The sequence below is a fragment of the Dipteris shenzhenensis genome, chromosome 7 (genome assembly GCF_047967505.1).
Source record: "Dipteris shenzhenensis isolate YYH24624 ecotype China chromosome 7, Dip_SZ_1.0, whole genome shotgun sequence".
Taxonomy (NCBI): Eukaryota; Viridiplantae; Streptophyta; class Polypodiopsida; order Gleicheniales; family Dipteridaceae; genus Dipteris; species Dipteris shenzhenensis.
Window position 1 is genome coordinate 36,254,257 of NC_141602.1, and position 14,799 is coordinate 36,269,055.

The following is a 14,799-nucleotide window of genomic DNA, read 5'->3' on the forward strand; positions in this document are numbered from 1 at the left end:
TCATGACATGAAATCCACAGCACACTCTTCATAATTGTCAAACCAAGAAGAGGATGCCTACAAGGTCAACAAACAAGCATCCTATTCCAGGCACTACGCAGATTCCATCATGGTGCCAACTAATCTCAATAAGTACCAAAAGAGTCAAGCAAAGGGAGATAGCAACAAATCTCATATATGGTATAGAGACAACAAGATTCTTAGTGGGGCCTCAACTTTGCTTATGTGTAACTTGGATCATGCACAATAGATTAAGAATCGGATCCACCCACCTAAGATATATATGGTGAACATACCATATCTTTGGCTCATTCCATCCATCCCATATATCCATGACTTTTTTCATGTTTCAGTAGATACATAAATGTGTGCTACACACCTCTAGTTCCCCTATAGACCATGCTCATGGGTTTTTGAGGATTTGGCCTTCCATAACCACTAGAGCTAGTCCCCATGGAATCCATGTTCCCCTCTTAATCGACTCTTTGCAACTAATGTTTGAGTCCCCATGCCCTAGTCTTCCAAACTGCCTTGCATTCATATGTTCTAGCTAGCAGAGTATCCAGCACAATCTTGCCTCTTCCATCCATGGACTCTGGCTATGACAAACCAATTGTGAGGCTACTAAGTTCTCACAACTGTGAAACATTGCTTCACTGAGTAAACCTCGTTCTGCTTCATTTGCAACCTAACAAGAAACATTTGGGGCCTAGTGATTTTAACTAGTATCCCCTCCCTTTCCATTGCATGGGGACCCGATCTTATTAAGATTCTCTCTCTCTCTCTCTCTCTCTCTCTCTCTCTCTCTCTCTCTCTCCCTCTCCCTCCCTCCTTCGCTCCCTCCCTCCCTCTCTCTCTCTCTCTCTCTCTCTCTCTCTCTCTCTCTCTCTCTCTCTCTCTCTCTCTCTCTCTCTCTCTCTCTCCCTCCCTCCCCCCCCCTCTCTCTCTCTCTCTCTCTCTCTCTCTCTGCCCTCCCACTCCCAGATGTCGCTCTGCCCTCCGCCTATGCTCCCGACTGTTCTGCCCTTGCTCCACCTCCTACTTTGCCTTGCCCTCTCGCTCTATGCTCCTCCACCTATGCCTCACTTTCCTTCCTGGGCCTTCGCCTCCAACTTCGCTGCCCCTCCTTGGCACTCTCCGCCCACATGCAGCTTCCCCACAGTAGCTCCCACACCTATAGCTCCTCTCTCCCTGCCAGCAGCACCCTCCCTCCTGGCTCTCTTCCCTGCCAGTAGTACCCCCCCTCTCGGCTGCAATCCCTCTACCCCCCTCCCATATTTTTTGCCTTAGCCTCGCTTCCAATTGCTCCACCTCCCCTCTGCTCTTGCTCCTTCTTCTCCATACATACCCCCCTGGCACAACAACCCCTCCCTCTTGCAACTATCTTACCCCACCCCTGTCGTCGCTTCATCGACCCACTCCCCTTCCCTACAATGAGTGTGCCTCCCACCATGGGGGGGGCCCTCGTACTCATGCTTCCACTCCATGTCCTACACTAGGACCTATACAAGGGAATGTGAAGTCAGTCCAAGAAATGGGAAAAGGCGATAAAGAGGGACAAATCTAAGAAAGACGATCAAAACAAAAAATAGTAAACACAAGTGAAACTCGAGGATGTAAACACACGCTACAACCGGAGTGGTCTTGGGGTTGATAGCAAGGAAAAGGTGGGACCCAATTTGAGTTTCAATTTGAGCCCCTGCTACATCCTCATCTTTAGCTTCAGCCTCATGTCGGCTACAGCCTCTACATCCCTAGCCATGGTTACTGTTAGTGTCATACCCATGACAGCCAGTGATATACCCATGACATTCACCTCTTCCCTTTCCTCTGGGATAGTGAGGTTGTCATAGTCCCCTCTCTCTCCCATTATATCTCTCGCATTGCTTATGACACCTACTTCAGAGGTGTCATACATTAATCCACATTATGCCTTGACCTTTCTCTCCCCTCTCCCTCTCAATCAGCCTATGCTCCCATATGCCATTGGGATCACCTCATCCATGCCATTGTCATCTCCATACCTTTCCCAGCTCACGCTGTCACCACCCAGCTTCCGGCCTCATCCTCATACCTTTATGTCACAACCATTCCAGTTTCATCTAGGACACAAACGAGTTGACACACTAGAGGAGGCCTGGGAGACCTTGCTCATGGAGGTAAACAATTTCCATGAGCATGAGATGGATCTGACACGCTTCGCATAGGAGCAAGTCCGCTTCAACTAAGAGCAGAGCCCCATCATACAAGAGCAAGCTCACACCATTCAAGAGTAGGCTGATCTCATTTAGGGACTTAGACAGGATATCTTGCAACTTTGGTAGGAGGTCACAGCCATTCACACAATCCCAGGAAGCACCCCAATTGTTGAGGCATAGATTGTGAGCATGCAATCTGTATTTGAGGAGTCTTCCAAATGGGTTGATGTGGCCAAATGGGAACCGGCAAGGGTAATCATTTCAGCTACCCTCTTGGAGTAGCAGCAGAGAACTAGTAAGGCTCTCAATATCAAAGTTCATGGGATCCCATGCATTGAGCCTACATCGATGATAGGTGCAATGGCTTTCGTGGTGGCCACTACTCTGGGTGTAGTTGAGCACAGGATTGAGCATGGTGGGTGGAGAGAGACCCCAACCAATCAGGGTCCAGAGTCTTCTTATAGAGATGAGATGAGGGATATAGGGGGAGTACGAGGGTCAAGAGGAGTAGCAGTCCTTTATAGATCCACCCTTTCCAAGTTTCTTTGGATCCGAATTTAACACATGGATAGTCAGGATCTATTGTTGCAATATGCTACTTCCCTCCTAATACCTCCTACTTTGCTAGATATACTCGACATAAAGATGAGACATGCCCTTTATCAAACCATTGTCGACTTCTCTAGCCACAGACATGTCCTCCTAGTTGGGGACTTCAATGTGAGGATAGGCACCTATCAAATGCCACTCCTTGACTTCAAGGATGATTCCATTCTACTTCCAAACATTGACCTTGAGGATGCAGGTACACTACGAATTTCGACTAATAGACAAGGTGCCACATGTGATTTGAAAGCCTAGGTGCTCCAATTAGGAGTGGAATAATGTACGGAGCCAATCAATGGATGATTTGGATGCACAAGCAGCTATCTTCTCTAAGCAATGCTTTCTATACTATGAGTGATGTTTTTGTGGTGTCTATTGCTCTATGAGTTGATTGGGTCGATTTTATGCATAAATTTTGGGTATTCTCCTTAGTTTATGTCGATGGCTTCTCTCTTATGAGCCCCAACCAAGCAATATATGCCTGAGAGGATGTTTATCAAAAGATCCATTGATATGGCTGTAGCTTTTGTTTGCCAGTTTGATTTCTAGATAGAGATCAATTTCCTCTATTGCAAGCTCTTACATTTTCATTACTATAAATCAACCTATTTTCCTACAATGTGTTGTCACTCAACAACCCTACCACTACTCCTATCAACCCGCTCTAGCCTCTGCTCTTGCAATGTGGCCACATGTACTCCAGTTAGCTAGTTGGATGTGCTTCTTGGCCCTATGCTTTTGTGGCCCTGTAAGGGTCTAAGGGATGGACATGATTAATTTTTCCTAATCATGTCCATCCCACTTATTTCAGTTCATTTGGTCAATTTGATCACTTTAAGTTTTGCTTTAGTGGGCTACTTAAGGCTTTCTAATGCATTGTGCTCCTTATGTGTTGTTAGGGTCAAGTTTTGTCCTCTTGTGGAGATCCTAAATGCTCTTGTCTTTTGTTCGGTATTTCTCTCTAGAGATGTTGTCTCTTGTATGACACCACCTTTATTAAAAGCATGTGTTATTACTCTTGCCAAAATAGCCACATCCTCTCTTTTATTTAATGGTCCATTCACCACACACACACATCTTTTCTCTCCTCTCTTTCACTCATCTAGCTTTCCCAGTATTGCTTCACCTTATTTGCTTTTTCTCTTTCTCTTTCCTTCCAATTTACACCTATCATTCAAAGGTGGTAGCATCTAAAATGGCTGAGTTAGTGAGTGTAATGCCATAGACCCTGATGTTGAGAGCCTTATTGTCTCTTTAATGCTGCTCAAGTAGAGTGGCTAAAATGGTTGCATTTGCAAGCCCATGTTTCACAACATCCACCCATTTGGAGGCCTCCTCAATGAACATCTCCATCATGGTGATTCTCTCCTCTACCATGGGACTGCTCCCTGGGGCTACTTCGATAAGCAATGAAGGTCATCCACCTATTTCCAATGATCAGTGGGGCCATTGTCTCAGCTGCTCCACATCTCTACCCCTCATGTGGTCCACCATCTCCATGAGGAACTACTGTGTGGGATAGGCATACATCATGGACGTGGTGGGCTTTGTATGGGTTGGAGAGCAACTGGTCATGGTCTGGTATGGCATGGGTGCCTTAGGAGGGGAGGGTGTGACATGAGGGGAGAGAGGAGACATTGTGTGAGTGGGAGAGGGAATATGATCAGAGATGGGGGTATCAAGAGGGGCAATCTTAGTGTCCTTAAGGTCTGGGTAGCCACCATTGGTCAATGGGAAGAGGTGCATCACATCTGGCCATGTAGTGGTGCTATTCACCTAGTCCGTTCTTCCCTACAAGTGTACCTTGTATTGATTCTTGATATTGTCTGGAGCTGGACCTTTTTCCTTTTTGTTTTCATTTTTGTATTTTTCTTCAGGCTCCTCCATTTTGCTTATTTCCTTAGCCGTATCCTAAGACATAAGTGAGAGTACTATCCTAATTGAGGATAAAGGTGGGGGGGGGTTCACTTCTTTGGACTCTCAAAGTCACTGAGGCTCGAAGGTAAGATTTGGACCATTGGATCAAGGTACTGTAAATCTCAGAAATGGGTGGGTGCTATAGCTTACCTAACGTGCTGAAGACTTTGGAACTTACCCATCACATCATGATAAAACATCCACAAAACATTTGACATGTCCAAAACTTTTGATTTAGCCTATCACATCATGGTTAATTTTTCAATGATTACCTCGTCCTCACCTCAACTTTGACAATTGGTAGAAGCCATGAGTCAGCCTTACCTCAAAGTAAATGAAGCTTAAATTAAAGTGACTCACGATAAATCTGAGGTAAAGGCCTCCCCTTGGAATCCGAGGTAAAGGCCTCCCCATGGGCTCTACTTGCTCCATGAAAATCAAGAGATGTAGTTGTAGTATGTAGAATTATGGGCCAATGTAGGTAGCACAAGAGGTTATTACAAACAAAGTTGAACAAGGTGGGGATCCCACTAAGCATAGCACACTGAATGAGACACCACTAGGGATCAACATCACTAAATGCCTCACTATAGATAGCCTCATTGGAGACCTCATAGGGGGTTGAACAAGACCTCACTAGAGATCAACCTCTCGTGATATGTTTGAGACACATAAACTCGAGTAGCAGCATTGCCAAGTGTGCATCTTTATGGGACCACCCTCAAGATCACATGGATGAGAATATTACTCATCTACACATAGAGGAGAGGCTGTCTCTTATAGTAGTAAGATGCCATATGTAAGGATGAGAAGTGAGATATGGTATGCGGGGTTCGGCCAGACCTAAGCAAAGGCTTGTTAACACACGCATATAGGGATATAAGGTTTGTGAGACTCACAAGACCATGACCCTTGCTTGTACCGTTTGAAACTATAATGGAACCTTGTTGTTAGAGCCAAGAAATTTCTTGGAGTCAATACACAAGATGATACATTGCCATCCACAAAATCAAAGCCTAGAGCATCCACTACCACGAGCCTGTGGATACACATGGGAGTCTTCTTATTGGGATGAGACTAGGAAGGCTTGAGGGGTACCTGGATCCAACAAGATCCCACTTTTCAACCTATCATCTTGCATGGGGATGATCACCATGGAGAGACACAACCCACATGCTAGATTCATCTAGTTTCGGAGCAGAAGAGTACATTGTCGAGGGATAGTTTGCCACTTTTCTCTAGAGGGATGCTTTCATGATAGTTTGCTACTTTCCTCTAGAGACCTCACATTTTGCCAAGGAGATTTGGTAGGAGGGAGAGGCAAATCGTTGATCGCCAAGTACCAATCATTGATTTTCAGCATGACTTGGCCAATTATGTTTCCTAACAGTGATATACATGAGGCAAGTATAGAATCACAAGTGTCTACAAATCAATGATCCCTAATCACTTCATATAGGCATGCCTTCATTGGTATGTGAAAGATGCATGACCTAATCATATACACTAGTCTGAAGCGATAATTGTCTTTAAGTGGGCTCACGTGTTTCCCACATGGAGGAGGGACTAGCATAGTTGACTATCTCATGGGATCCCTTGCCTTTGCCTCTCACATCATAGGCTTTTTTATTCCCAACCACCTCCTAGAGTTGACCTTTTCTTTAACTTATCCATCCCACTACCACCACCAAGAGCCTGACCCTCTGATATGGGTGTGAGCCTCAATGATATTCCTCTTCTCGAGTACAGAGCCACACTAATCACCCATTTCCTATATTATGCTGCCATCTAGTCTTTCCCACACTCCACTAGATCTACCCTTCCACCATCTGTGGAATCAATTTCCTTGAAATGGCTAGTACAATGAAAAATGTAAGGTCTTGTGCTATCAACTCAGACTCGAGACCAACTATCACCTTCTAACTAAGACAAAGACTAAGCAAGAGTATCAATGTCTAGTCTATCAGAAGAAGAGAGAATTTATTCATCAGAATGAGAAAGAACTACAAGGATTTCTTGCAAAGGCTTCTCGAGTGAAGGATCACATCCCCTCTCACTGACCTGATCATTGTAGACTCACACATGCAAATTTCTATCATCTCTCATCAGCCTAACTAGACCTCCCATATTTGTGTGCCCTACTTCCTATTTAGTCCACCATCAAACAAGAAACTCTCAAGCTACACAATGGTTGAGCCAAAGATCATCAATGGCTATGTTTTGAGTACATTCCAAATGGATTGATACCCTAGCCCCAATCTTGGCAAATCTATTGAATGAAGTGGTTTTCATCGATCCCCCCCCCGCCCCTAAACTCCCCCTAAACAAATATGGAGAGAGGAGAGGAGAGGAGTGGAGATGAGAAGAGAGGGCACAGTGAGAGAGCACACCACAAATGACGAACTGTACACTAGATTTAGTTTAAAAAATAAAATATAAACAAACCCTTTAGGATTAGGGTTACAGCTTCTAACCCTTTCCTTTATAGCACTCTATTGAGTTAGTGCTATGCACATATCGAACATATGATGTTGAGATGGTTCCTCAACATCTTCCCTCAAGATCAAAATCATGAAGTAGGCCTTCCCTCAAGATGATGATTCTGTGGAATGGAAGAAGGATTGAACATTACATTCCATTAGACCCCTTTAATGGGAATGTCCTTCATCTACATCAAATGAAGAGCTTGTTGGTGCTTCTCAAAAAGCTCTTTGCCAAGTGGTTTGGTAAAGATGTTTGCAAAATTCTCTTTGCTATCACAATGCTGCAGTGTAATGTCAGCAAGTAACACTCTTTCTTTGATGAAGTGTTCTCTGACATCAATTTGCTTTGTCTTGGAGTGGTATACTAGATTCTTGACCAATGCTTGAGCCGATTGATTATCACAGTATATTGTTGTTAGCTTTGCTTTGGATTTGCCATAAAATTGTGCAAGTGAACTTATTGCATAACAAATATATAGCCATGTGATACTCAGATATATAAGAGATTTGAGGAGCTACTGATAGTACCTGTCATTGACTGTAGGCTTTTTTGAATCTTTATAAGTTTCAAACTCTATTCCATGGGAGTGGCTACAATCTTATAATCTTCCATATGAAACTTCTTCAGGAGACTGCAACATATTTTAGCTGACTTGTGAAGGTGCTTTTTGAGTCTCTCATAGAACTCAATTCCAAGATAATAGTGCATAAATCCAAGATCTTTCATGTCAAATCTCTGTAGATAAGTCTTGTTTCAACTTCTTGATGAAGTTATCATTACTTCCTATCACAATCAGATCATCTACATACAAAAGTGCAATAGTGATGTCTTCCCTTGAACTTTGTAGTAAAGAGTATGATTTGCATTGGATGATCTGCATTGAGTCTGCATTAGACTTCATGTATCCTAGATTAGCAAAATACTTGTCAATTTTATTGTACCAACTTCTGGGTGCTTGCTTTAAGTTGTAGAGAATTTTATTTAGATGGCAAACTTGATGCTCTTTCCCAAGTTCAAAATAAGTTGGTTGTGGCATGTAGACTTCCTTGTCTAGGTAACCATTGAGAAAAGCATTCTTGACATCTAGCTGGTACACATTCCATCTGCTGAGTGTCGCTAGTGATACCAAGAATCATATGGAATCCATCTTTGCTACTGGAGCATAAGTCTCATCATAATCTTGACCATATTGTTGTGAAAATACTTTTACAACTAATCTAGCTTTGTATCTTTCAATACTTCCATCTGGATTATACTTCATTGTGTAAACCCATTTGTTTGTGATGGCCTTCTTTCCTGGTGGAAGGTCGCATAATTCCCAAGTATTATTCTTGTACAAAGCTTCCATTTCTTCATTCATAGCAATTTGCCATTCTGGCTTGTCAACTGCATCTTTGAAGTAGATGAGGAGATGATTGTGGAGCTCTGCAAGTCATTAGTGATGTCAGTGAGCATGTATGAGGAGCCTACTTAAGGACCTCACTCTTCTTCATTCCATAATGCAAGTATTCTGAGTTTGTGTCCACTCTTCCCTTTTCCTTTCAGTTTACCAACATGGTATCAGAGCCCTTTGATCCCCCTTGAGCCCATTTCTGCCACATCTCTTCTTCTTCCCCATTTTCCTCCTTCTTCCCAAAATCTTTGAGAGCTTGGTTCTCTGCCTACCATCATGGCTCTTTTGTAGCCATGATGGTAGTCGTAAGAGCATAATTGGTAGTTTCAACCTCTATTGCTTCGCCTTTTTGACCATATGTCAATCTAGCTAGTGGTCTACTTTCCCTAGTAGATTGTTAGAGTTGTTGCTCTTCTTAGGATGTCTTTGGCAACTCTTGACCTTCTCGAGGTGTCTCTGGCAACTCTTGCTCTTCTTCTTCAACCTTTTCTGTATGTGACCAAGCAATCGGGGTGTCTATCTCCTAAGAATTTGATGTTTTCCATTCCAATTCTTTATCAAAAATTACATCTCTGGAGATAATGACCTTACGGTTGATGGGATCATGTATGTGGGCATATGCTATGCAACCAAATATGCGGAGATGCCCAATGCATGGCTTGTGTCCAGTGAATGCTTCATAAGGTGTCATACCCTTAATCAGTTCGGTTGGGTAAGCAAGTAGTTTGTAGTGGCAATTGCTTCTGCCCAATACTGATTTGGAAGATTCTGATCACTGAGCATTACTCTAGCACTGTCTACTAAGCTACCGTTCTTCCTTTCAGCTCTTGCATTCTGCTGAGAAATAGTTGAACAAGTGAATTGTCTCCAAATGCCATTACTTCTACAAAAGTTCATGAATGTTCATGAATGTTGAAGATATGTATTCACATCCTCTACCTAATCTCATATTGATCTTTCTGCCTCTCTGGTTCTCAACCATGGCTTTGAGTTCTTAAAATCTTGAAAACACTTTAAATTTCTTTTTCAAAAAATAGCCCCAACAATATCTACTGTGGTCATCGATGAAAGTCAAGTAGTAAAGTGAACCATTGATGATGCAGTTCTAGGCATAACCCCATACATTTGTATGAGTCAAATCAAGAATACCTCTAGCTTGAGTGGTGCTTCTGCAAAAGTTGGTTCGCTTTTGTTTACCAAAGAAACATGCTTCGCAAACTTTTCCAAGAAACTAAAGCTTAGGAATTCCAACTTCCATATTCTAATTTCTGAGCTATATCAAGCTTTTGAAATTGACATGTCCATATCTCTTGCTGCGGAAAGTGGCATCTATTGTAGTTGAGCTGACGTGGCATGAAAATCTAAAATTGAAGCTAGTATTTTGAGCAAGTGTCCTTCCTTGACTGCTTTTCCTGCTAGCTGATATCCTTTGGATTTGTCTCTGATAGTGCATTCATCTACGTCAAAGATGACTCAATAGTAATGTTCCGTCATTTTTCCAACTAACAAGAGGTTCTTGCTGAGCTTTGGAACATAGAGTACATCTTTCACCAATGCTTTCGTACTAGTGAAATTGTTCATAATGACAATTTCTTTCCCTTGAACTAGATTTGGTGTGTTATCTACCGTATAGATAATGTTTTTCTATCCTTCTAATGGTTTCATCTCCTTGAACTATTCCGGATGCTTTGTCATATGGGATGATGCACCATTATCGATGTACCAAGGATCATGGTCTGCTTGATTGACTTGATAATTGCGTTCCCCTTTTAAATTGCAATTAATGTCAAGATACAGTCTATAAGTCCTCTGCATATCCTCACTTGCAAGAAACATGTTCTTAGCTTCATTGGCACTCTGACTTGAATGTCCACCATGATGATTTTCTCTTCCATGAAAATTCCCTCGATTGTTGCTGGTTTGACCACCTTGGTCATACTGTTTATTGCGGCAACCTCTTTCATAGTGTCCAAACTTATGACAGTAGTTGCACTGAATGGTTGACACATTGGTGGATGCATTCCCTCATCGTTGGCATCTTCCTCTATTGGAATGATTTCCTCTTGGTTGCTAATGTTTAGGCCACCAAGGATGATGCTTATGCTGATTTTGCTGATGATGACCACTTCGTTTTACATGATCTAACTCTGCCTCTGCTTCTATCTGAACCTATGAATTCTTGATCATTAGAATGACCTTTGCGTGCATGACTGGCTTGAGCCATGAGTTCTTCACCAAGTAACACTGACTGTAGCTCTTTCAGTGTTGGAATTTATCATTGAATGGCAATACTCTAGACTAGATTCTCGTATCCCTCTCCTAGTCCATTCAGGATGACTTGAACCATTTATGTGGGATTCATGATCTCTCCTGCTACTGCGAGTTGATTGTTTAAATTCTTGATTTTGAGTACATAAGCATCACCGGTTTCATTGCTATTGTGGAAACTATAGTTGATTTGGTTTCTCAGTGTGAGAATCTTGGAAGTGTTCTTAGACTTGTAAAGAGCTGCGAACATATCCCATGCTTCTTTGGATGTCTTGACTATGTTGAGTTGTCCTAGCATGACATCTTGGACATTTTGCTTGATCAAATGATATGCATATTTGTCTTTCTTGTCCCATTTTGCCTGTGCTTGAGCAATGGTAGGATCTACTACAGGTGTAGACCCTAGTGGTGCAGCTATAAATCCCGCTACTGCTGGTGCTACGACAACCATGGGAGTGGAGTTACTCTGGCTGGATCATCCAATGGTCTAGGTGTAGACCCATCCACATACTCCCATTTTTCTTGAGGTACAAGAATGGTCTCCATTCGGTATTTCCATGTGCCATAGTTGGATTTGTCTAGCTTAGCAGATGCCTCCAAATTGAGGTTGCTAGTCATAGACATGGTCCAAGAAATGTACTCAAAGTGCTGTGAAAATCACTGTCTGAATCAACTGTGATACACTATCTGTATCAAGTGAAATCTGAACTATCGTGAAGATAGACTGATAGCACTGCAATATATATCCAATTTGGTACAAGGCTTGTGGCAAATGATGCCGGAATAGCCAAGAGTCTTTACAAGGCTTAAATGATGTGCATAATGCTGGAAAATTGCCAAATAGGCTTTACAATGGTGGCATGTGTATGCAAAATGAACAAATGTGCAATCTGTCCACTGGTGATCAATCGGCCAATGCCTCTGAAAAACTCTGAAGTCTGCTCAGTGAATTGTGGAATGTCAAGTTTCAGAGAATGTAATGATGTGAAGCCGCATGTGAGAGTAGGGACTGACTTTGAGTAGGAACTATTTTTTGGGCATGGCTTTAATTGGCTGCTTTGGAGTTCTCTCGGCTATGGATGATCTAATCTAGTCTGATCTAGATCTAGACCAACCATCGAGCGATGAAAAAGCACCAAATAATTCCTTTTCTTTGTTCGTTTTAGGTGATCGATCAGATGTGTCGATGTAGAGGTTGATGTGAATGCAAGAAGTGGATTTGATGCCGAGATTCAAAAGTGTGTGATACTTGTGCCGAAATGTGTGCATGATGTGACGAGCTTGTAGAGCACAAAAAATTGAGCGTTTTTCCTTTTGTAGCGCCCTCAAATTCTTCATGGATCAAGAGATATGACTTGATCTAGGTGGAGGGGCAAAAAAGGGTGTAAAATGCACAATGATGGTGTGGCAGGGTGAGTCACATGCATAGGTCTGCCTACCAAGGGATGTCCCACTAGAGCCTATGATGATATGGTAGCTAGGTGCACCTACAATGCCTGTGTGTGGGGTACCTGTGCCTATTAGGGGATTGCCACATGGTAGTGCTGAGGTGGCAGATTTGCTAATGTGGATCTGTTGACATGGCATAGATGATGTGGCAATTGACTATGCAGGGTGATGAGGCCCTGATGATGTGACACCCTTGGCTAGGTTGATGATGTGGCATCGTTGCTAGCATGGCAGTGATAGTTGGCAGATGCCATGGAGGCATGGACATGGCACAAGAATAGGGATGCTAATGTGGCACTGCGTCGGTGGTGATGTGGCATCGGATAGGGTGCTACCTGGCTTCCTTTAGACTACTAACCCTAGGTTGATGACACGTCTAATAGGGCTATCACATGTTGATTGGCGAGCAAGCCACGTGTCACTTGTTTGGTAGTTGCCACGTAATGTGAAGATAAGGTCGATGAACAAAATCTTTAGGATTTCGAGAGAATCTTAAAGATTTTGTCATCATCCACGACAAGCAAAGGGAGTCGATGGGAGCCCATCGTCGTTGTGCAAGAGGTGCAGGTAAGGTGTGTAAGGGGTTACAGTCCTGGCACTATTCGGGTCTACAGAGAAGGGGCCGGCATTGATGTTTGTAGAGCCACTCGTCGGTATGGAGATAATGAGCGCTAGAATCGTCCGGTGGTTGAGAGTTCACCGCCATATCCTGTACGAAAATTTAACTCGTTCACATAAGAAGTACGTGATTAAAAGAAGCAAAAAAGAAAGCTTGTAATAAAGATGGTGCCATAGAAGCTAAAAGATAAATAACTAGCACTACTAGCTAAGTCTATAACTAGCAATTCACTAAAAAGCCGTCAAGGAGGCCGTCTGGACTGTAGAGTCAAGTTGCTTAATGAGCTTGATACTCTTAGAAGCTTGAAGGGTTTCTCTGTAGATGATAGAGCATACTAGAGTCCTCTCTCCACAAAACTCTTTGGACACGAAATACATCTCTCTATCTGAGTCACGAAGAAACCTTTCTCTCTATTTCTCTCTGAGACAAGAAGAATAAACTGCTCTTTTCTCACAATACATTAGAAGGAACCTTTAATCTCTCTTTCTCTCAACAATGAAAATTCTCAATAATGGAATAAGTAGAATTCGACAAAAATTCTTTCAAAAAAATGAACGGAAGTCTCTCACGGTAGATAACACTAAAGAACTCTCGATCTCTCAATCTCTCTCACACTCTTGCAATGATCACAATGCCTCAGCAGAAGGCAAGGGAGCTTTGATACCATGAACAAATATGGAGAGAGGAGAGGAGAAGAGTAGAGATGAGGAGGGCACAGTTAGAGAGCACACCACAAATGACTAACTATACACTAGATTTAGTTTGAAAAGTAGAATATATGCAAACCCCTTCAAGGTTAGGGTTAGGACTTCTAACCCTTTCCTTCATAGCACTCTATTGGGTTAGTGCTATGCACATATCGAACATATGATGTTGAGATGGTTCCTCAACACACACACCCCACCACCACCACCACCACCAGCTAAACCCTTAACACCATTATTCCAAGGATTTCTAGCAAAGGTTTTTGGAGTGGAGCTCCATATCCCCTCTCGCTGACCTGATCATTATGCATGCAAAATTTATGGCCTTCATCGTCAACCTAAACTAAACCTCCCATATTTGTCATGCCCTACTTCCTATTCACTCTTCACCATCAAACACGCAACTCCCAAGCTACACAATGGTAGAGAGTTTACTTTTGCTTTGCGGATTCCCACAAATCCTTTGACATTGTACCACAACCCGACTATTCAGACTACTTAGTTTGGGGGACAATCAAGACATCATACAGGTCACTCCGAACATTATATGAGCCGGTATCAGGCAGAGTCAGTACATCAACTAGATGGACAACATACATCATGAGCACAATTGGGGTCAAACAAGGTTGCTTGATATCACCGACCTTATTTCACCTATACATCGACGAGCTCGAGTTCTTCATCACTGACTCTGGGAGGTGCTGATTCCACCTTAGTTGGCTTGTTATCTCAAATCTACTATAGGCAAATGATGTGGTTCTACTCTCTTTCTCAATTAAGTGCCTCCAACAGCATTTGATTGCACTCGAATCAGTCTACGAGACACAAGATCAACCTGGTAAAACCAAGGTTGAGATCTTCATCACATTCTGTGTAGCCGCACATCAAGAGCAAGTTACCTTTGACTGAGGCACCTGATTTGTGAGTTCTCTTCTTGGTCCCAATCTTCACGATGCATCCAGGCATATAGGCTTGTTTGAGCAAAGGATATGCTACACTGGCTAGACTCAAGCATCACTATTTTCCCTTGCATTTTAAGGACCCAATACCACGTCTCTTTTATTTGATTCACTTGTTTGTCCAGCTGGGATGTATGACAATTCCGTGCTCGAGCCTCCTCGATGACATCACTCAATGTGAAGATGGTCCATCGTATTATGA